The sequence below is a fragment of the Lissotriton helveticus genome, chromosome 1_1 (assembly GCF_964261635.1).
Source record: "Lissotriton helveticus chromosome 1_1, aLisHel1.1, whole genome shotgun sequence".
NCBI classification, from domain to species: domain Eukaryota; kingdom Metazoa; phylum Chordata; class Amphibia; order Caudata; family Salamandridae; genus Lissotriton; species Lissotriton helveticus.
Window position 1 is genome coordinate 530,086,379 of NC_136057.1, and position 21,088 is coordinate 530,107,466.

Consider the following 21,088-nt stretch of genomic DNA (forward strand, 5'->3'; position numbering starts at 1 on the left):
CCAATGACAGTACCAACACAACAACTAACTATCAAATTCCTACAAGAGTGACAATACAGAGTATTCCAGGCCCCCAATGCAATACGAATGGCTTTGGAGGCAGGTATTTGTCATTTTGAATGTATATAGAATCAATAAACAATTGTTGTTGTGCTCATCTCTTAATTGTAACAAACAGCGCCACCATGTGACAAACTGTCCTTAGTGGTGGTGTTGACAATCCGGCATCGAAACCACCGGCTTAAATTTAGCACCGTTAGTGAGCAGACAACAATGTCAACATTTACAAAACCCTGTTTGTTTTAATCTTATAGGGTTCCATCAAAATATTTAAAAAGCACAATGTATCATGGTATTTTCTTCTATATGTTCTGAGGATAGCTCCGCCCCATTGTTTGAAGTGTTAGCAGCGCTTGCTCTGGTTGACCTGGAAGCCCCTAGCCCAGCCCCTTCCTCCCTCCCCATATCGTGTCTAGTTACGCCCCTGACTGTATTTAATTGGTAAACAGATGAAAACATAGTGAGATTCGACTTGACTTGCTGTTGGGCTAAACCCTGTTTGAAGAAAATGTGGACAAGCTGGCAGTCCCAGGTCGCTTTCCGGTGCGAGTAAGCGCAGAAAGGTTTGTTTTTGTTCCCCCATTCCTAATGATATAATTGATTTTGCCATTTTATTTCATCTGCGAAATGCCATATATTACTGCTTTACGAATTAAGTGACAAAACCGGTTAAAAATACACGGGCAGCATTCGTCACAGAGCTTTGAAAGACATGAGAGCACATAACACGGCATGACATGCTCCGCGTGCCACGAGAGGGAACCTCGGCTTAATGCTGGTCTAGCCGTGCACTCTGCCTGATACAGCGGAAACCTGCGCGCGCAGGAAAAAGGCGGCTTTGGGGCTGCTGCATCCTCCAGTGGAGAGAGTGGAGCCGGACCGAGGAGCGGGCGCGGGACCTGTGCCTCGCTGGCAGCTGCCGGAGCGGGTGAGGTGAGCTACCGACAGGGTTCGGGGGGGCACCGGAGGCCTGCCTTGCTGCTGCGCTGTGGGGCGCAGCCGGTACGCGTTTATCGGGGTTTGTGTACCTCCGTCTTCAGCATGGACTGCTTAGTGACAGTAGCAGCTGTCGAAGCGCCGTCTGGAGGTCACACTGCAAGCCAGATATTATGCAACTGCCCCTTACCCTTCGCAGACCGACGGGGGCTAACCAGTCTGGCGCAGGAAGAGCAGGGCGCGCGACCGCCCGTTAGGAGCACGTCCGTCGACCTGACGCTGCGTGTTTGTTTTTAATCTGTAGAGGGGCGAATATGTCGCGTTATTGTAAATGAGCGCGTAGATGGCGACAACCTAGCGTGAATCTATAAGAGGTTTTTAACACTTTGACAGGGGACTGAGACTGAGTAATGAAAATACATGGCCCTCGAGGGGGTGCTGTTTACAATGCTGTGCAGTACGCCGCATGTTCCTATTGCCGACTGTGTCGTGCCTGTGATCTGCTTAGTGCTATCTTCTTAGCCCAGTGCTATCTTTTTAACTTAGGCTGTACTGCACCCCACACCCTCCCCTTCTCCAGAGTGGCGAGTGTATGTACACGTACCAGAGAACAGCATGATTTCTCCCTAGGGCTCATGTGCATTTTAACAGACTGCTCTTATCAGAAGGTGGGGGACGACTTACTCAAGGAGAATTTCCTTCTTCTGTGTTTGTTTTTTTGACACTTTTGAAAACACTTAATCGCCCATTGTTCAAGTGCCTATAATCTGTCTGTCATAGACCAAACTGTGTGTGTTGTGCGCCGTTCAGTGCTACCTATAAAGAAAGGGTCATGTTTCGCGTGTTTGACACCTAGTGAACGACACATTATACTGCTGAATGCTCTTCGTAATGGTGGGGGTTTAGTTTTTTTATCCAATAATTTGCGATACAGTAGAACTCAACGAATGTATGTACAGCTAAAATGACGGATGCACATTTAAGATGCAAACTAAGAAAACAGACGTTTATTTTTCTACAAAGTTTTAGCATAGTAAGTGAACTAAATAAAGTCGGTTTGACTAGAAATTAAGTAAAACGTGTGCATAATAGTGTTTTACACAGACCGTTTTTGTGCCTATTAAGTTTCATGCACGGTGCAGATGCCAAAGATGTTATGGGATAACATACTCTGAACTCACCTTTTTCCCCCACGGTCTATAGGAAGAAAAGTGCTTTATTGATTGAGCCAGTATGTCGTAGTAGTGTAGTGACTGCAGCAATGGACAGAAACGGTGACCACTCGTACATTTTTAAAATGAGAGGAAAAATTGCAGTTATCATGGGTTAATTTCCTGCAAAGTGAAAATAGTCCTGGTTTAAAGACTTTAGTATATTATTTAAGGGAAGTAAGATCGTTTATCGTTTCTATTTTTATTACACGTTTGAGTGGTGTAGATGGCTTCACACATAGAAAATCCAACGTGCCAATAATAACAAATGTAGTCTAAGTAAATGTTCAAAATGGCAGTTGGCGAAATCAGTTGCAACTTTTTGAGAAAAACAGTTCATAAATGAACAGCACTTTTGAGCCAGTGCGGTATGTTGTCCTGGCAAAACGCCAACATAGTGGTAGCATAACCTTGTCATCTATTTGTTTGTAAAGTCTTCGTAGACAGTTCCTGTAACATAGTAGGTTGGACCTGCTAGCTACTAAACGTTTCCTTGGAGTTTTTTACATTTTTATTTAAAGAAGCCATAGTGACTGGAAGGTAGACTAAGCAGAGTACCATTATGCTCCTGAGCTGGACAGAAATGCAGTTTAGTACAGTGTATCAAGATGTATTTTATTCATGCCTACTACTGGTTTATTATTTTTCCATAGGAATGCCTTCAGTATGTTGTCTATTTTTTTTCTTTCTTTTTTTTTTTTTAAGTCAGTCGGTAGCCAGATTGATTGGTAACATACTGATGAGATGGTTGGCTATTGGCGTAATCAGCGTCTAATTGTTTTGATCGTGCTCCACTCAGATATGAATTTCGAAGACCGGCTTTCTAAAAGGGTGAACATTTTATCTATAGAAATTTGTTCATTGTAGCTGACAAATGTCAAGAGGTTTTCATTGTTGGAATTTTTAAAGTGGTATACCCTCCGATTTTTGCCTTGACACTTTTTGCTGGTTGTATAACTCTGTACACTTTATCTCTGCTAACCAGTGGTAAAGTGCCTGGGCCCTCCCTTTGCACATGATGAAATTGGCATACGCCTAATTGAAGGTTCAACTTACCTATAAGTCCCTAGTCTATGGTACAAGAGTGTAGCCAGGGCCTGTAATTTAAATCTCACCAGTGTGCTGCAACACCCATTGTGCCAACCACTGCACCCCTTTGTCCAGTTACCTCTTTCAGAATCACATAGCCTGGCTGAAGTGTACTGAGGAGTCTGACCCTTCTTTCTTCCAGTATGTGTGTCTTACTCAGCTCTCAGGAATACATCACTCCGCACATTTGTCTGGACGGTTCCTCTACCTCACATACTCCTTTGGCAGGCCCTGGGGCTACCAACAGTGAAACCTCAGGCACTTCTGCAATGCACAAAGTGGTATTTCTAATGTTCTTCTATTGTATTTGCCAATGTTTGTTTAGGCTTTTGTGTGTGTGTGTGTGTGTGTGTGTTTTATTTACGAGGTAGAGAATTCTTTGTGTCATGATTCGGAGCGTCTCTCTACTGTACTTGACAGTTGCTCTTGGATCCTGAAGGTGATTGTACCCATGAAAATTTGTAAATGGGTGGTTGGACTTCAAGGATACAACTACAGTGTGCACCATGTTCCTGGACCCCAGAACAGGGTTGCTGACTGTTTGTCTAGACTAAGTACTACTGTGGAGGAAAGACGTGATGATGAGGTGGACAAGGTCAAGGTGTGCAGTGTTACGAGTGGTTGTGTATCTCGAGAGGCAGGTTTCTGGTTAAGGCAGGCAATGGTGAAACTGTTCTTCAACGTGATAAGAAAGCAATGTGTGAAGGTTGGAAGTATGAGATGAAGAAGATGAGGATGTGGTTGGATTCTGGAAGATAAGAGATTAATTGTTGTGTGACAAAGGCATCATTTAGAGGGGTTTGAGACTTGTAGATCCAGTGGCTTTGAGAGAGAACATTGTGGATCTAGGACATGAAGGACCTCAAGGAATAAGCAAGACTGAAGCTAGGATTCCTCTTAGTTATTGGTAGCCAGGAATGGATCTCTTGATTGAAAGAATGATCAGAGAGTGTTCGGACTGTCATTCTAGTGACAATATTTACAAGGTGAGGAATCCTCCTATGGGTTTTTCTATCCAAACCGTGGGAAATGGTGGCTGTAAACTTTGTGGGACCATTACATGTAAAAGGTGGCACCAACTATTTGTTCTTATTGACCAATTCTCAAGGTGGGCTGAAATTGGGATTGTGAGCAACATTGAGACGTGGAGAATTGTTCAGTTCATGAGCAATGTTTTCAGTCATGAGGGGTTTCCCAACTGCGTCTTGTCGGACAATTGGGCACAGTTTGTGTCTCCTAAGATGGAAGAGTTTTCATGTGACATGGGAATTGGGCACACAAAATGTTCACTGTATTACCTTGAGAAGGTAATGGTACAGTAGAAAAATGTAACAAGTATTAAAGGGTGCATAAAATTGGAAATGAGTGGGGGTAGGAACTGGTTGCATGGTCTCTTACATTTTCTACAGGCTCATAGATTCTCCCTGCACACCCCCACTGGAGAAATTCCTTTTGAACTGTTAAGAGGGCGAAAGACCAATACTTTGTTGTCACCTGGGTGGTTCAAATTGGGCAAAGATGTGTGTGGGTCATGGGCTTCAATGAAAGAAGGAAATGATAAAGAATGAACATGTGTTGAGAAACAAAATGTGTTACGATGTTCGCAAGGGTGTCAAGTTAGATTTCAGTGGGTGAGGAAGTGTTAGCCAAGAAACTCCTGATATCTAAGGGGGATTCAAAATTCATGGGTCCTTTCAAACTCATTAAACTTTCCCGCAATGCAGTCAAGTTGGAGGATGGCAGGGTTTGGAAGCTCAAAAAAATAGTGAAGTAAAAGAAATAATGATAGTATGCAGCTGCTTTTAGTTTTTTTTGTTTGTTTTGGGTATCATTTTTTTTGCCAATGTTTGGTTAGGTTTCCTTGTGTGCGTGAGTGTTATGAAGTAGATAATTCTTTGTGTGTCATGATTCTGAGCTTCTGTTTACTGTACCTGACAGAAGCTGGTTGTACCCATGTGGGGTGCTCTTATTCAAGAACCTATTTTTATTTGAAAATCCACTAATGCATGGACATCCTTACTTTTTACACACTCCTCACAGGTGGCTATGTATCCTTAGAGATACACGCTTGTAGCTCTCCATGTGCTGTATCACTCACGAGCACTCTTGCATACCGGCGTGATGCACAGAAACCCTCACGCGCTGTCTATGTACTGTAGCACTCGTAGATAGGCTCATGCACATACCAGCACAGTGCACATGCACGCGCTATCCCCACATCCTCCGAGCTGTAGGCCGAAGTTAAACTGAGCACCCAGCAGTGTAACATCTGAGTGGGCCAGTAGGCCCCCCTCCCTCGACACAGGCAAGAAAGGCCTGCCCATAATACTTGATCACTAGTTAAAAATTGAATTTGCCAACACCATGCTTGTGATGCTTCGCTCTCGGTGAAGATGGTAGTCTTTCACCACTATGAGGGTAGTGCTTGGTGCTCCCCTCCCGGTCCTGACCAGACCACAGTCCATGAGACGGGCTCAGGTCATGGCGCACATTCGTTTTCAGTGTTAGCTCGTGACCAGAAATTGTTACCAAGGATCCACATGTCACTGCAGTTTGAGCACTTAGGGTAGGGTGTCATGTCTGCTACCATACAAGGGACTTTTCTGTAACAATTGCTACAAATTAAATTCTTGGAATAATTGAAATATTTATTACAAGCCCAATTCACTGATTAACTCAGATTTGTAATAAATATTTTGGAAAAGGTGCTTTTATAAATGTACCTTTTCCTTGCTCCAAGTCTCTAGAGGTCTATATGCATGAGCTCCAATTGCCACTTGGCAGATGAATAGCCCCCTTGATGAGGTGTGAAAACTGCTCCCAGAACAGGAGAAAGGCTTGCGTGTGGGGAGGGATTCTGTTCTTCTGGCAGGATTATTATCTGGGTTGTGCCCTGCAACTTGATTAACTTAAAATATTCCTATCCTGTCACAGGCTAACATTCGCAGACTCCTGGGCAGAGACCTTCTTTGTTTTCCCCCTGTCAGGCAGGTATTGATCCCAGTGGGAGAGGAGTTGCCCCCGAGCTAGTGACCACAGAGGATTAATTGCTTATTTCTCTGGTCCCACTTCCTGGCTGTTAAATATCAGTGAGGTGATCCTGTGTTCTCAGAACCTGCTTGTTGTATACTAGAAAAACAAACATTTGGTTCTGTTGCATAGCTATGTGTAGGAAGATGGCTCTTAATATAGTGGATCATAACAAGGTACAGTGTGTGAAGAGTCCAGGCAACCCTTATTGGTTTACAGAAGTAAAAATGGTAACACTAAATGCTCTCTTTTGGGGTAGTGTGTGTGAGCCTTTTAGGCTTATCAGAGGGTAGTGCTAAACATTTGTTGTACTCACAGAGGCAATACACGAGAAACACACTCGAAAATATCCAAGATCAATAAAAAAAAACCTCATGTTTGTATGTAAATTATGATACCAAGAACTTCATTATCAAGTAAGTACTTTTTTAAATATTGAATTTCACAGGTAAGTAAATAGGTCACTTAAATGCATTTTTATGCAGCAATTCTTCCCTTTGGGAGAAAAGGCATATTTGGCATACAGTTATAAACGGTCAGTTTTTGAGGGTCTCCTTCGGAACTTGGGGTCGTAGGGGGCTAAGGTCCAAAGTATCACCAGCAGTTTCTCGTTACCTGTCCTGGGGCGTCCGGGTGCCGAGGGTGCTGGTAGAGTTGGTATCTTTGCGCGCTATGCCGGTTGAAAGCAGGAGGCCTCCTAGAAACAGGCTGAAGATCGGGGACAGGCCTTGGCTGCTGCTATTTGTTGGGTACCCTGGGTATTGGTCCTGAGTTGCTCTGGTTGGTCCTAGTGTCCTCTCACTCATTGGGGGGGAACCTATCTGACCTTCATGCATACAGGTACCTCTGCATGGGGGGACTGCTGATTCAGGCTGGTTAGGGGGCAGCAACACGGTAAACCAGACTCTGCTTCTTTGGTGTATGCGGACTGCAGGGGAGAGCAGCTCCTCTAGTCCAAGGGAGATTTCTGGCAATTTGCGAAGGGCTGACTGTCTGCAGGACGAGTGACTCGGTCACGATTGTCGAGACTGGGGCAGGTAGGGGTTATTTTGCGCTAAAAGTTCACAGCATTCTTCAATTCTCATTGTTTCGCAGCTCATCTTTGTCCTCTTCTTCTGGATCTGTCCAATCTAAGTTTCTGGCATCAAGGGTACCTCCTAAATACTCAATTTAGGGGCTTTAAGGGGAGTCACAGGGCGCTACATACCTGTAGGTTGCCTATATCCCCTAAATGACCACATCTTGTGGAAAGTGCGGGATAACCCTGACCCAGAGAGCCTAATTCTGTCAAAACCAAGATGGTGGAATTCTAAGTTTTGTGTTCACATCAGGAAGTCCACCTTCTGGGTGGAACTATCCTGATGTGGGGCAATACGTCTCCTGACTAGCTAATGTTCCTACCTGTCCTAGTGTTAAATGGGTTCAAGGCAGGGGATGGCCTTTCCCCTCTCTGGGGCTGCCTTGGGTCGCATATCAAAGATGGCAGAGACCATTGAACCTCCTGCTTGATATGCTGATGGCTTAGCCATCCTGCTTGGAGGAGGTGACAACACCTCTGGCCAGAGCAGGCTTTATTTCTACTGGCTCTCACCTGCAGGGTGTGAGAAACCTGTCTGTGGTAGCAGGCTGGTCTACAGCAGTCATCCAGTACACTAGTAGTTAGTAGATTTATCAGGGGACACCTGTAAATTGCCCTCTGGGTGCATGTTTTAATAAATCCATCCCTGAAATTGGTGTGGATTTATGTAAATACAAAATGTTTGATACCAAACATCCCTAGTTTTAGTGAAGCCATCATGTAGATGGGGAACTCTTAAATACCAGTGTCCAGCACATGTTCTCACAATGGCTTCCCTATTCACTTGTAATATCTAAGAATCGACTTAGACATCACAGGGGCATATCTGCTCAGGCATGTATGTCCACACATGTAGTATAGTGCACCCTGCCTTGGAGCTGTAAGGCCTGCATTGTGGAGGGTGACTTGCCTATACTGCATGTAGTGTCTGCAGATCTGGCACACAGGAGGTCTGCCATGTCGTCTTCACTTTATCTGCACCATGGCATGCAGCCTACAATGGCAGTTTGCATGATGGTACTGAGGGGTCCCTTAGGGTGGCACAATACATGCTGCAGCCCTTAGGGACCCTCATTAGCTTCCTTGCCCTAAGTACCAGGGGTACCATTTACTACTTACTCGCAGGGGGTGCTAAAGCTGTTGTCAATTGAGGGAATCATTTTACAGTTTTATGTAAAGAGATCTGGCACTGGGGACCTGGATAGCAGGAACCCAGTGCACCTCGACCAACATGCACCAGATCACAGACAAAAAGTGGGGGTGACCATGTCAAAAAGGGATGCTTTCAATCCCCCTCCCCCCAACACTCACACAAATGAGACTAACCTTTGTCAATATAGTCTTTGTCATCTAAGTGGAAAAGCCTAGAAAATCCATCTGCTTTGGCATGGTCAGCCCCAGGTTCGTGCTCCACTGTAAAGTCCATACCCTGTAGGGAGATGGACTGCCTCAACAGTTTAGGGATTTCACCTTTCATCTGCATCAGACACCTGAGAGGCCTGTGGTTGGTTTGGACAAGGAAGTGAGTCCCAAACGGGTATGGTCTCAGAGTGCCAATCACGTATGGTTTCAGCTTTTTCAGGGACCAACTCACAGCAAAGGCTTCCCTATCAATGGCTCTCCAACTCTTTTCTGGTGAGTACCTTTCTGGTAATGAAAGCAACAGGCTAGTCATGGCCAACTTTATTGGTCTAGAAAAGGACTGCTCCAATCCCATGTTCAGAGGCATCAGTCTGCACTAAAACTGCTTTGAATAGTCTGCAGCTTTAAGAGTGGGTGTTGAGCACATTGCTTCTTTCAGGGTGTGAAAAGCCCTTTGACAGCGCACTGTCCAGTTTATCTTCTTTGGCATCTTCTTGGAGGTAAGTTCTCTGAGGGGTCCCAGAATGGTGCCATTCCTCCTCAAAAACCTCCTGTAGTACCCAGTTAGGCCGAGGAATACCCTGACTTGAGACTGGGTTGGTGGAGCTTCCCAGTCCAGAATTGTCTGTATCTTGGGATGTAAAGGTTGAACTTGGCCTCCACCTACAAGGTGACCCAAGTATACAACTGTGCATAGGAGCTCTGCAGTGAAAGGACTAAGTTTCCTGGGTTCAGTTCCCTTTGGGACTGACATGACTTCTCTCTGAGGAGAGGGTACCTGAGGTTGTGGTTGTTCAGAAGCTGGCTTCCCCAGCTTCGTACCTGTTCTCTTTAATGATTGTGCCCTTATTCCAGGCTCTAACTCCTCTTTTTCACCCTGGGCTTTGCTCTGTGCTCAGATCTTTATGCACACCCATTCAGGAATTCCCAGCATGGTATCTTAGTTCTACCTCAGCCAAGATTATTCCCTAGCAGGCATTCAACAGGAATTGCAGAGGACACCACCACCCTCTTTTGGCCAGTAACCCCCTCCCCACTCCAAGGTCACCATAGCCATGGAATGAACCTTGGTCACGTTATCATCATTGGTGACTAGATACGTTTGTCCATTCAGGAACTGTTCTGAAGATATCAGTTTTTCAGTCACCATGGGAACGCTTGTACCTGTATTTGTCAGTGTTTCCTCTCTGATCCATTAATTATGAGGCTGTTGTCTGCATTTCTCCAGGGTACTGGGTCGGACAGCCACGGCAGCTACATCCACCCTACCATCTGAGACTAAAGTGAATTCTGTGTGCTCTCTGACATAGTCAGAGCACACCGGGGATCCCATCTGGAGATTCACGGGTGCACTAGAGGAAGCCTTTTTGGGACAGTCTCTCCAGTTCGGTGCCCTCTGGCTTTGCAATTAAAGTGCCAAGCCTTCTTGGGATCCCAGTTCTTACTCTGGTACCTAACCTCGGTCTATGTATTGTCTCAGGGCCCCCTCTCCTGAACAGGATTTTGGGGACCTTTAGAAAACTTAGTTTTTGTCTTTAGGTTGCTCACTCTTTCTCTTTCGGGGACTAGTAACCCCCTTCTTTTGGTGAACCCCCTCCATGAGACTTCTTGCACACCCTAGTCTTGACCCAATGGTCCGCCTTTTTTCCCCAATTCTTGGGGAGAGACTGGACTTAGGGCCACCAGGCACTGATGCAGTTTTTCGGAAACCCAGTTACTTATCAGACTGTCTTTCATAATAGATTATGAAGCCCATATAGTCTTGCACCTTGTTACGTTTTAACCAGCTGCCCAGTTTCTTGACTGAGAACTCAACAAAATCTACACAGGTGTGACATGATTTTTTGTGAGTCTGCCTGAATCTAATTCTGTACTTCATGGTAAGTCCAGAGCCCTCTATCATGGTATCTTTCATGAGGCCAAAGGACTCCGCATCTGCCTCATTGAGAGTTAGGAGTCTATCTCTGCACTTTCCTGAAAACATCTCCCGGAGTTGGGAGCCCCAATACTTGTGGCTGAGTCTCCTCATCTTAAGGGCCCTCTCAAAGGCTGTAAACCATGTGGTGATATCATCACCCTCTATATATTTGGGGACAAGTCCGTTGGGGATTTTAGGGTCAAAAGCGAAATCTTTCTCCCTATTTAAACTTTTTCTGTCACCAGAGATGCTTCCAAGGCCCATCTCAGTTCTCTCTTTTTCTATGGCTAAGATTTCAGCTTCTAGAGCTACTCCCCTAGATAGTTTTTGAAGATCTGCATTTTCCTCACCTACTTAATCTGGGGTACTACCAGAAGTACTTCCAGTGGAGTTACTGTCAGTAGGGGTACTCAGACTCCTCATCCTTACTGACATTTGCCTCCTCTGTATCACTAGGACTTTCTTCCAATGTCATGGCTCTATCCTGCTCAGCAAGCAGGTTTTAGAGGCGAGCCTTGTAAGCTTTAGACCCCATGGCAAGGTTACATGCTTTGCAGAGGTGCTTAAGTTGGGCTAACTTAAGTTTCTTCCAGGGACCCAGGTTTGGCACCCGACTAGTACCCTCTGCCTCAGACATGGTATTAGATTAGTTGGGACCTTTTTTAGAAAGTTAGAAAACATCTTCCAGACTATATTTTTACAGGCCTAACTGTCTAGGATATAAAAAAAAATTGAAATACAATTGGACTGGGCTACTTGAAAAAGGCCCCAACAGTTCAAGTTTAGAAATTTATTAAAATCTACAAAATTCAAGATTTGTGTTTTTTTACTAGTGTCAATTGTGGATTTGCTTCCTGGAGTCACCTATTGACCAAGTGGTATCAGCAAATGCAAAGTCTTGTATCCCACTGCTGCCACCAATGTAGAAAGCTGCCTCTTTATATAGTGGACCAAAATGAGGTACACTGTGTAAAAAGTCCAGCAAACCCTTATTGGTTTACAGAGGCAAAATTGATAACATTAAATGCTGTCTTTTGTGGTAGTGTGGGCAAGCCATGTAGGTTTATCAGATGGGGGTGCTAAGCATTTGTTGTACTCCATGAGGCATTAAATGAGACACACACTCAAGAATAAATCCGAGACCAATTTAGAAAAATAACTTGTGTTTTTATATACGTTTTGATACTAAGAACTTCATTATCAAGTAAGTACTTTTTTAAATATTGAACGTCACAGCTAAGTAAACAGTTAACTTAATTGCGTCTTTATGCAGCAGTGCTTCCCATAGGTGAAAAGGCATATGTTGCACACAGTTATTTACGGGCTGTTTATGACGGTCTCCTGTGGGACTTTGTGTTGTAGGGGGCCAGTTCCAAAGTATCACCAGCAGTTACACGTTATCCACCCTGAGGCTTCTGGCTGCCGTTGGTGCTGGTCTGATTGGTAGGGTTGCATGCTATGTTGGCAAAAATTAGGGGGAGGGGGTACCTAGAAACAGGCTGCAGAGAGGGACTTGGGGACAAGGCTGGGGGCTCCCAACAGAAGGCTCGGGTCACAAGGGTCCTGGGAACAAGAGGCCACATCCAGTTCATCTGTACCCGGGCTGGGTCACTCCAGTGCAGAGTGGAAATGTTGGCTGGGCTATGGGCGTCCTGGGACCTTGTGGTTGTCGGTCTCGCCAATTAAGGGTGCTAAAAAGCAGGACTGATGGACCACTCTGGAAGTGGGTCTCTGCAGTACTGACGTCCCTCAACAGCTGCACAGTCTTGGTGCTATTAAAATCCTGACTGGACTTAAACAGGCCTTGGCTGTTGCAAGGGGTCTAGCATCCCAGGTATTGGTCCTCTGCGGCTCCCGTTGGTCCTGGTGTCTTCTCACTCAGTGGGAGGACAGATCTGACCTCCAGGAGCACAGGTACCGCTGCCTGGGTGGCTGCTGCGTCGGGCTGGCCGCTGTGTCGGGCTGGCCTGGAAGCGGCGACATGGTGAACCAGATTCTGCTTCTTTGGTGACTGCAGGGGAGTATCTCCTCTACTCCAAGAGTGATTGCTCGCAATTTGAGAAGAGTTGTCAGTCTACCTGGGTTTTTGGTAGTTGCTCAGCTGCAGGACGAGTCATCGGTCATGATTGTCGAGACTAGTGCAGGCAGTCAGGGCGTTGGCGCCAAAAATCCACAGTAGTCTTCAGTTCTCGTTGTCTTGCGGCTCTTTTTTGTCCTCTTCTTTTGGATCCGTACAATCTAAGTTCCTGGCATCAGGGGTGCCTACTAAATTCTCAATTTAGGGATGTTAAGGGTAGTGACAGGTAGTTTAAGTAGCCAATGGGCTACTTCTGTTTAGGGCGATTAGACCCCTTATATGGCCACTTGTTGTGGGAAGTGGGCATAACCCTGACCCAGTGAGCCTAATTCTGCCAAAACCAAGATGGTGGGATTCTAAGTTTTTTGTGTTTACATCTGGTACCCCACCTTAGGGGTGGAACTAGCCTGTTTGGGAAACACACCTTCCCACCTTTCCTGGTGCCAAATGGCCCTGGGCAGAGATGGCATTTGCCCTGTCTGCGGAAGCCATTGGTTGCATATCGAAGGCGGCAGAGGTTTTTGAAACCTCCCAACTTGAGATGCTGATTATTTAGCCCTCCTGCACCTCTGGCCGGAGCATGCATTGTTTCTGCTCTTTAAGAACACTGTCTTTCACCTGCATGGGGGTCAGAAACTGGTCTGTGGTGGCAGGCTAGTGTACACAAGTCACCCAGTACACTAGTGGTCGCTAGGTTTTCGGGGTGGGGGGGGTTGGGAGCACCTCTAAGCTGCCCTCTGGGTGCATGTAATAACAAATCAATTACTGGAATCCTGTGGGTTTATTAAAGTGAGATGTTGATACTAAATGTATCTAGTTTCAGTGAAGCCTTCATGTAGCTGGGGAACTCGCAAATACCCTGTTCACTTGTAATACCAAAGAATCGACGTGTACATCGCAGGGGCATAGCTGCTCATGCATATATGTCCACATGTAGTATAGTGCACCCTGCCTTAGGGCTGTAAGGCCTGTTGTAGAGGTGACTTACCTATACTGCATGCAGTGTCTGCATGCATGGCACACATGAGATGTCACGTCTACGCTTTTCTCTGCATCATGGCACCCAGCCTGCAATGGCAGTTTGGATGATGGTGCTGAGGGGGTCCCTTAAGGTGGCACAATATATGTTGCAGCCCTTCGTGGCCCTCTACAGATTCCTTGCCCTATGTACCAGGGCTACCATTTACTAGGCACTTACAAAGGGTGCTAAAGGTATTGCCAATTGGTGGAACAGTTGTACAGTTTTAAAGAAAGAGACCTGGCACTGGGAACCTGGATAGCGGGAACCCGGTGCACTTCTGTAAAATTTGCATCCTATATGCGGCAAAAGGTGGGAGTGACCATTTAAAAAAAAGGGGCACTTTCCTACACTCTGGGCCCTAGCTTCTAGGGAGAGGGGGTTAGGGGTGTTACACCCCCCCTAAAAATATATTATTTCTTAAATATTTGGGATTAGGAATTTTCAGTCGGATATGGTAAGGTATCTGTCATAATTATATCGGAAGCAGTCAACATGTCTAAAGTACTTTTTAATGTGGTCGAAAACCTTGCTGACTCTGAGACCACAGCTAAACTTCCTCCCTTGTCGAATAGTGAGTGTGATGAACTTGCTCAGTTCTTCACCTCAAAAATTGATGACATATATCAATATATTTCCGCTAAAAGAGATAATAATTTCCCTGTTATCTCACCTCTCAGCCTTGGGGAATTTACCCATCCTCTTGCTCCCTCCCCTGTCTCACTTTTGTTCTGGCCTGATCTTCACCCCTCGACTCTTCGTGAGATCTTGTGCAAAGTTAAATCGGGCTCTCCCATTGATCCTTTACCCGTTCCAATACTGCGCTTATTGGACACCCCACAGCTTTCCATGATTTGCACTATACTTAATCAATCACTTAACACCGCTGTTGTCCCTAACTGTTGGAAGCATGCAATGGTTACCCCTCTGCTGAAAAAACCTACTGCAGACCCCAAGGTTCCTTCCAACTTTCACCCCATTTCTTTGCTGCCAGTATTCTCCAAAGTTTTAGAGAGGCACATTCACCAGCACCTCTCCCAGTTTGTGGCTACCAATAACTTATTACACTCCTCTCAGTCCGGCTTCCGTCCCGGATTTTCCACCGAGACCACTCTCCTTGGCGTTACAGAAAACCTCAGTTTTCTGTTGGATCGTAGTGACACAGTTGCACTGATATTACTCTATCTCAGTGCAGCGTTTGATACTGTGTCCCACAATATACTCCTCAGATCCCTCGCGGCCATTGGTATCGGTGGAAAAGCCCTGGACTGGCTAACATCTTTTCTGACGAACCGGACTTTTCAAATCTTTTCACACTCCTCCACCTCTAAAACTTATTCTTCCCCTTATGGTGTGCCCCAGGGTTCGATCCTCAGCCCTCTCCTTTTTAATCTTTACATTACCCCCCTGGCTCTCATTGCGCAACGTTTTGGGCTGATTTTGAACACTTATGCCGATGATTCTCAAATTGTTTTTTCGCTATCCCAAGTTGATCCAGCCTCGACCTCCCCCCTGCAGGTTGGTCTTAGTGAAATTTCCGATTGGATGAACCTCAACCTACTCAAACTTAATGGCGGTAAGACCGAGGTTCTGGTCCTTGGGAACAAACCTAATCTCTGGAGTCCTAGGCATTGGCAAGCTGTGATGGGTTCACTCCCTTCCCCTTCAGAGCATGTGCGAAACCTTGGTGTGATCATTGATAATGGTCTATCCATGAAATACCAGGCCAACAAAGTGGCAGCCACCTGTTTTACCATCTTGCGCTGGCTGAGAAAAATCTTTTGGATGCTGCCGCCCGACACCCAGAAGTCCGTAGTGAACGCCTTGGTGACTTCCAGGCTGGACTATGGTAACATACTTTACCTGGGGTCTACCAAGGCAGTCACACGTCGTTTTCAATTGGTCCAAAACGCCGCCGCACGTCTTCTTTATGGCTGCCGAAAAACCGACCACATCACAGAACGCCTTTTTGAGCTCCACTGGCTCAGAGTTGAAAGCCGCGTGAAGTCCAAGGCTTTGAGCTACATGCACAAGATCAAGGCTGGGGTTTCCCCCTTTCCTCGTTAAAATCTACATTCCTTCTCGTTCTCTCCGTTCTTCTTCACAAAATTTATTTTTTGTACCCAAGTACAGGCTTTCCAGAATTGGTGGCAGCTCCTTTACTACTTTAGGGCCCAGACTCTGGAACTCTCTCCCCCCTGACATCCGTGCGGAGAATTGTCACGCTCGCTTCCGCAGAGCCGCTATCTGTTGGTGTCTTGCTCAATAAATAAATAAAATAAATAAATTCACCTTCAATTTTAAATACTCAGACAAAAACAAACACCAATACACACACACACACACACACACACACACACACACACACACACTCTCATCTCTGTTTTGAAGGTCTCCAAACTTTGTTATTTTATAGAATACTGTGTTTAAAGAACCTCATCACAATCCGTACTCCTTTCCCTTTCCACTGGCCCTTAAGCCCCTCCCATGCGCTGCTTCTCATATAATGATTAACATGAGAAGCCTGCATGATTGTCTGAAAAGCTGAAGCTCACACCCCCTCAGTCTTACTGACCACGTTCCGGCCCTGCCTACATTATGTAGTTAATCGTATAGATAATTGACTTAGAAAAGAAACACAGATGTCCAGACAAAAGAACAATAGGATTACTAAACATGTGTTTCCTGACATTGCAAAGAAATACCCTTTTAGGGAGGCGGTCAAATCAGCTCTTCTTCGACTCCAGGTGAGTTAAAGCCTTGTTTCTAAGTTCACACTGGTTTTTAGTACTCATTTATGTATAGGGTCTTACATGATTCATTCCATCACACAGGTCGGCACGTGTACAGTCCAGATGAAGATCTGTTATGATGTAGAGAGCGCATACGGTTCCTAAGAGGGTTTAAACATCTACGGATTTACACTCAGCCGGTACCAATCTATTCTGGGTCTTTGGGCTACTTATGAACTGACATACTAGGCCCACTAGTGAGAGACTACAGATTTGAGCAACTTGGACAGGTTTATTTATTTTATCAACTATGTTTTTTTCTTTTATTCAAAATGTCTGAGCACTATTTTTCTTGATACACCGTACAAACACTTACCTTCCCCTATCATATATGGAACATATTAAAGCTTAAGTTGTGGAAATTTATGTATCAATCCAATATATATCACTTTTAGTAATTCTTTTGTCTGCACCTCCATGTTTCTTTTCTATGTCAACTCTGTATGCACTTCTTGGGTGGGCACATAGGTTCTGCATAAGGGGAGAATGGTTTTACCATTTTTGATTTAGGCCGAAAGGGGCACTGTGGGATTGTAGTAGGGCACACAGGAAGTGTGGCAAAAATGGCTAGATTTGGCCCCTTGGTTCTTGTGGCACCCACAGTTTCCTTCTCCGATCACTTTCTGAATTTGTGGTAGAACAGAAGCGACTAGACCTGCTGTCTGTGACCTTTGGGAAGCCTAGAAGACTGGACCAGCTTTCCATCTTGTCAGGTATGGAAGTGGATTTCAAGGGTTAAATGGCTGACCTCTTGTCCAAGCTACAGGGACACAACAAGCTACATGAGGCATTTTTCTACAGCGGACCAGTTACTTAGTCCAAACGTAGAAATAGTCATTAGGCAAGGGCGCCAAAAGTATCCTACCACCAAAAGACCTCCTTGGGTGCAAAATTCAAACTTCTCCTGTGTGGAACTTTCCTGCCAAAAGTCATTGGCTTCACCAAGACCTCGTCCAGTGGCCATCCGATGACATGGAGCTTCTCTTCTGCCACAGCCTGCTGTCTTGCTCCATTGAGGGTTTTTGACTTCCAGTTCAGAGACTAACTCATAAGGTAAAATTTTCAACCTGACCGACCTGATTTCTGTATCCTACCCGTGCTCCATCACTGTCCGCCTTAACTTATGCGTAGGTAGTTGTCAAGTGCAACCTAATGAGCACAGTTGATGCTTAACCTTTTTTAGCGCTATTTCTGTAGTTGGATATTAAAAATTCATAACTCCCGATTTCCCTTATTGTTTTGGTGTCATTTTATTAACATTTCCCCTATTTGTCTTAATTGGGTTGGAATTTTTCTTGTGTTGTGTTTTGACTTCATTACTGTTTTAGTAGTCCATACATTTTACACATTGCCTCCAAGTTAAATCTGTGGGCTTTGTGCCATAATGCCCAGCGGGTTTATTTCGTGACTTTAGTCGTTCAACCTGAAAAGGGTGAAGGTTATCATGTGCAGAAGGCAGTGGTGTAACGAAACTTGAGGTGCCCCCCTGCAAGTTACATGGAAGGGCCCTTACTCCGGATTTAATCCAGAGCGGTCAGGCCAGAGTACTGTGCTGACCGGGCCCCCTGCAGCACGGGGCCTCCGCGCCGCGAGGCATGTGTTATGCCATTGCCAGAAGGTACGCGCCCCTCTTAACTAAGATCCCAGTTTCTCAGCCATTAAACCAAATGCCAAAAAGCTTCACACATGATTTTCAGCAAAGGCCAGTATTATCCATTACATTTAGGGTACAATGGATATTAAAAGAAAAAAAAAGTCTACATTCTGATAAACGTTTTTTTAATTTGTGTCCTGAAGCTGTGGAATAATGTCTCTGATAAAGCTAAGATAGTGAGACTTTCAAAGTCAAAGTCAAATAAACTTTATTCGAATTGAAGTAACCATTCATAAAAGTATACAAATCACAGTTTTAAAATGTCATATATTTCATTCTAATTTAAACATTACTAAGGTTTGACTTCTTTTAAAAGAGTAAAAAAAGGCTAAAAACAGTACAGACAGTTAAGATAAAATATGATTATAAAAGAAACATTTCACTGACTCTTATTATCCCATGACAATAGACTTTCTCACTCTTAAAATAGTGTTCAGAAAAAGGCTCACTGTACTAATAGTGATGCACTCATCTAAGGACCTAAGTTTATTATAAGCTTCTCTTGAATTCCTTAGGCCCCAAGTTAGTAATTGAGGCTTTAAAATTTGTCGTCGTGGATGGCTATATAAAGTGCAGAACAAAGTGCAATGTATATTTGATTGAAATGATTTGTCATCACAAGGACACAGCTTTTTTCCCCTCGCCCAGTCATTGCAGGTTGGGAATGATATGAGTCTATAAAAAGTTTCCATGCGGAAGTAAGTCAGGAGCCTGCGGTGATATAGGGGGTGTTCTAATGCAAGATACAACTGTAGACCCCTCTGAGATGTTACTTCATCGTGGCTCATGACCGATTTTTTTGACCTTACGCCCTTCCACCTTTGTGTTTCCAGGTGTTCCAGCAATGTCTTTTTCAACGTAGATCGCGAGAGAGTTTCCAATGAGGCTGGGTCCGTAAAGTATTCAGGATGACCAATCTCGGCTACAAAGTTCTTAACATAGATAAGCCATTTGATGTTTTTCCATCCGTCACAGTTCAAGCAGTCCTTTATAATAAGTCTATTCAATTCTGTGGCAAAATTGGTCCAAACATTGTGCCAAAGTAAAACTGGGGCAAGTTTTATGGTATCCATGATAAAATTGAGAGCCACTTCGGCATGTAATACATATATCGTGGTGCTCCTTGGCATAGCAGTTATGAATCGGAGGAACCTGTTCTCAATTCGCTGGATCTCCTCCAATTGCTGCCAGCCCCAGATACCAGCCCCATAGGTCCCAATGGCCACACATTTCGATTTGAATATTCGGAGGAGCTCCATTACTGGCCTATTTCCTATTTTTTTCGCAAAATTCATGAGAGCCCCGACTGCTCTGTTAAAAGCCACAGCCCGTGCTTTCACGGCCGGCTTCCAGGTGCCTTGTCTATCGAAATGGATCCCCAGATAGCAGAAGATGTCGGCTAACTCCACCTTCCTATTATTCAGAACAATTGGGCATGGTTGTCTATGTTTTTTTGGGCCACACGACATAGTAAACGTCTTCGAGACGTTTACACATAACCCTCTATCGTTCATAAAATTGGTGAAGCTGTGTACAGCTTTCTGGAGTCCAACTTTAGTCTGTGAAAGAATGGCCGCATCGTCAGCATAGAGTAAAATAGGAATGGGCTTGCCCTGGATTACGGGGTAATCATAGTACTGGTGTGTTAGGCAAGAACCCACTCCATTAATATACAAGTTAAAAGCAGGGGGGCCAGGATGCAGCCCTGCCTTACCCCTCTGCTAATCTTAAAAAGGTCTGTACATTCCCCCCTCTGACCATATCTAACTCGGGCACCTGCCTCCACATAGAGTTCTCTGATATATACAATTATTTTATTATCCAGCCCAATGTCCCTCAGCGTCTGCCAAAGACTGTTGTGCAAAACGCAGTCAAAAGCAGAGCTGAGGTCCACATAATCAATCAATCAATCAATCAATCAATACATTTATAGAGCGCACTACTCACCCGTAGGGTCTCAAGGCGCTAGGAGGGGGGGTGCCTTTACTGCTCGAACAGCCAGGTCTTAATCTTCTTCCTGAAGGAGAGGTGGTTCTGGGTCAGGCGTAGGTCGGTCGGGAGGGAGTTCCAGGTCTTGGCGGCCAGGTAGAAGGACCTTCCTCCTGTTGTCGCTCTTCGGATGCGGGGGACGGCGGCGAGGGCGTGGCTGGTTGATCTGAGGTGTCGCTTGGGGGTGTAGAAGTTGATTCGGTTGTTGAGGTAGCTCGGTCCTTGGTCGTGTAGGGCTTTGTGTGCGTGGGTGAGGAGGCGGAAGGTGATTCTTTTGTTGACGGGGAGCCAGTGCAGGTCTCTCAGGTGCCCGGAGATGTGGCTGTTTCGTGGGATGTCGAGGATGAGTCTGGCTGAGGCGTTCTGGATCCGCTGGAGTCTCTTCTGGAGCTTGGCAGTGGTTCCGGCGTAGAGGGCGTTGCCGTAGTCCAGTCGGCTGGTGACGAGGGCCTGGGTGACAGTCTTCCTGGTCTCGGTGGGGATCCACCAGAAGATCTTCCGTAGCATGCGCAGGATGTTGAAGCATGACGAGGAGACGGCGTTGACTTGTCTGGTCATGGAGAGGGAGGAGTCCAGGATGAAGCCCAGGTTGCGTGCGTGGTCCGTCGGTTTGGGTGCGGTGCCCAGGGCGGGTGGCCACCAGGAGTCGTCCCAGGCGGAGGGCGAGGAGCCCAGGATGAGGACCTCCGTCTTGTCTGAGTTCAGTTTCAGGCGGCTGGTCGTCATCCACTCGGCTACGTCCTTCATCCCTTCGTGCAGGTTGGCTCTGGCGGCGGCGGGGTCGTTGGTCAGGGAGAGGATCAGTTGGGTGTCGTCGGCGTAGGAGATTATGTTGAGGTTATGTTGGCGTGCGATGGCCGCGAGGGGGCTTATG

The 21,088-nt window shown here is 45.6% G+C and overlaps 1 protein-coding gene across 2 annotated transcripts in view; it reads left to right on the forward strand.

The window, feature by feature from the left end:
- The first annotated feature begins 472 nt into the window (after nucleotides 1–472).
- Nucleotides 473–21,088, forward strand: part of BPGM (bisphosphoglycerate mutase) — a 280,243-nt gene continuing 259,627 nt past the window's right edge. The window contains exon 1 of one of the 2 annotated variants that reach the window (XM_078673997.1): nucleotides 473–623. The gene's annotated coding sequence lies outside the window, so the exon portion shown is untranslated. Of the gene's footprint in view, nucleotides 624–830; nucleotides 994–21,088 lie in introns of those variants that run through there. The other variant, XM_078673996.1, reaches the window with a different exon arrangement.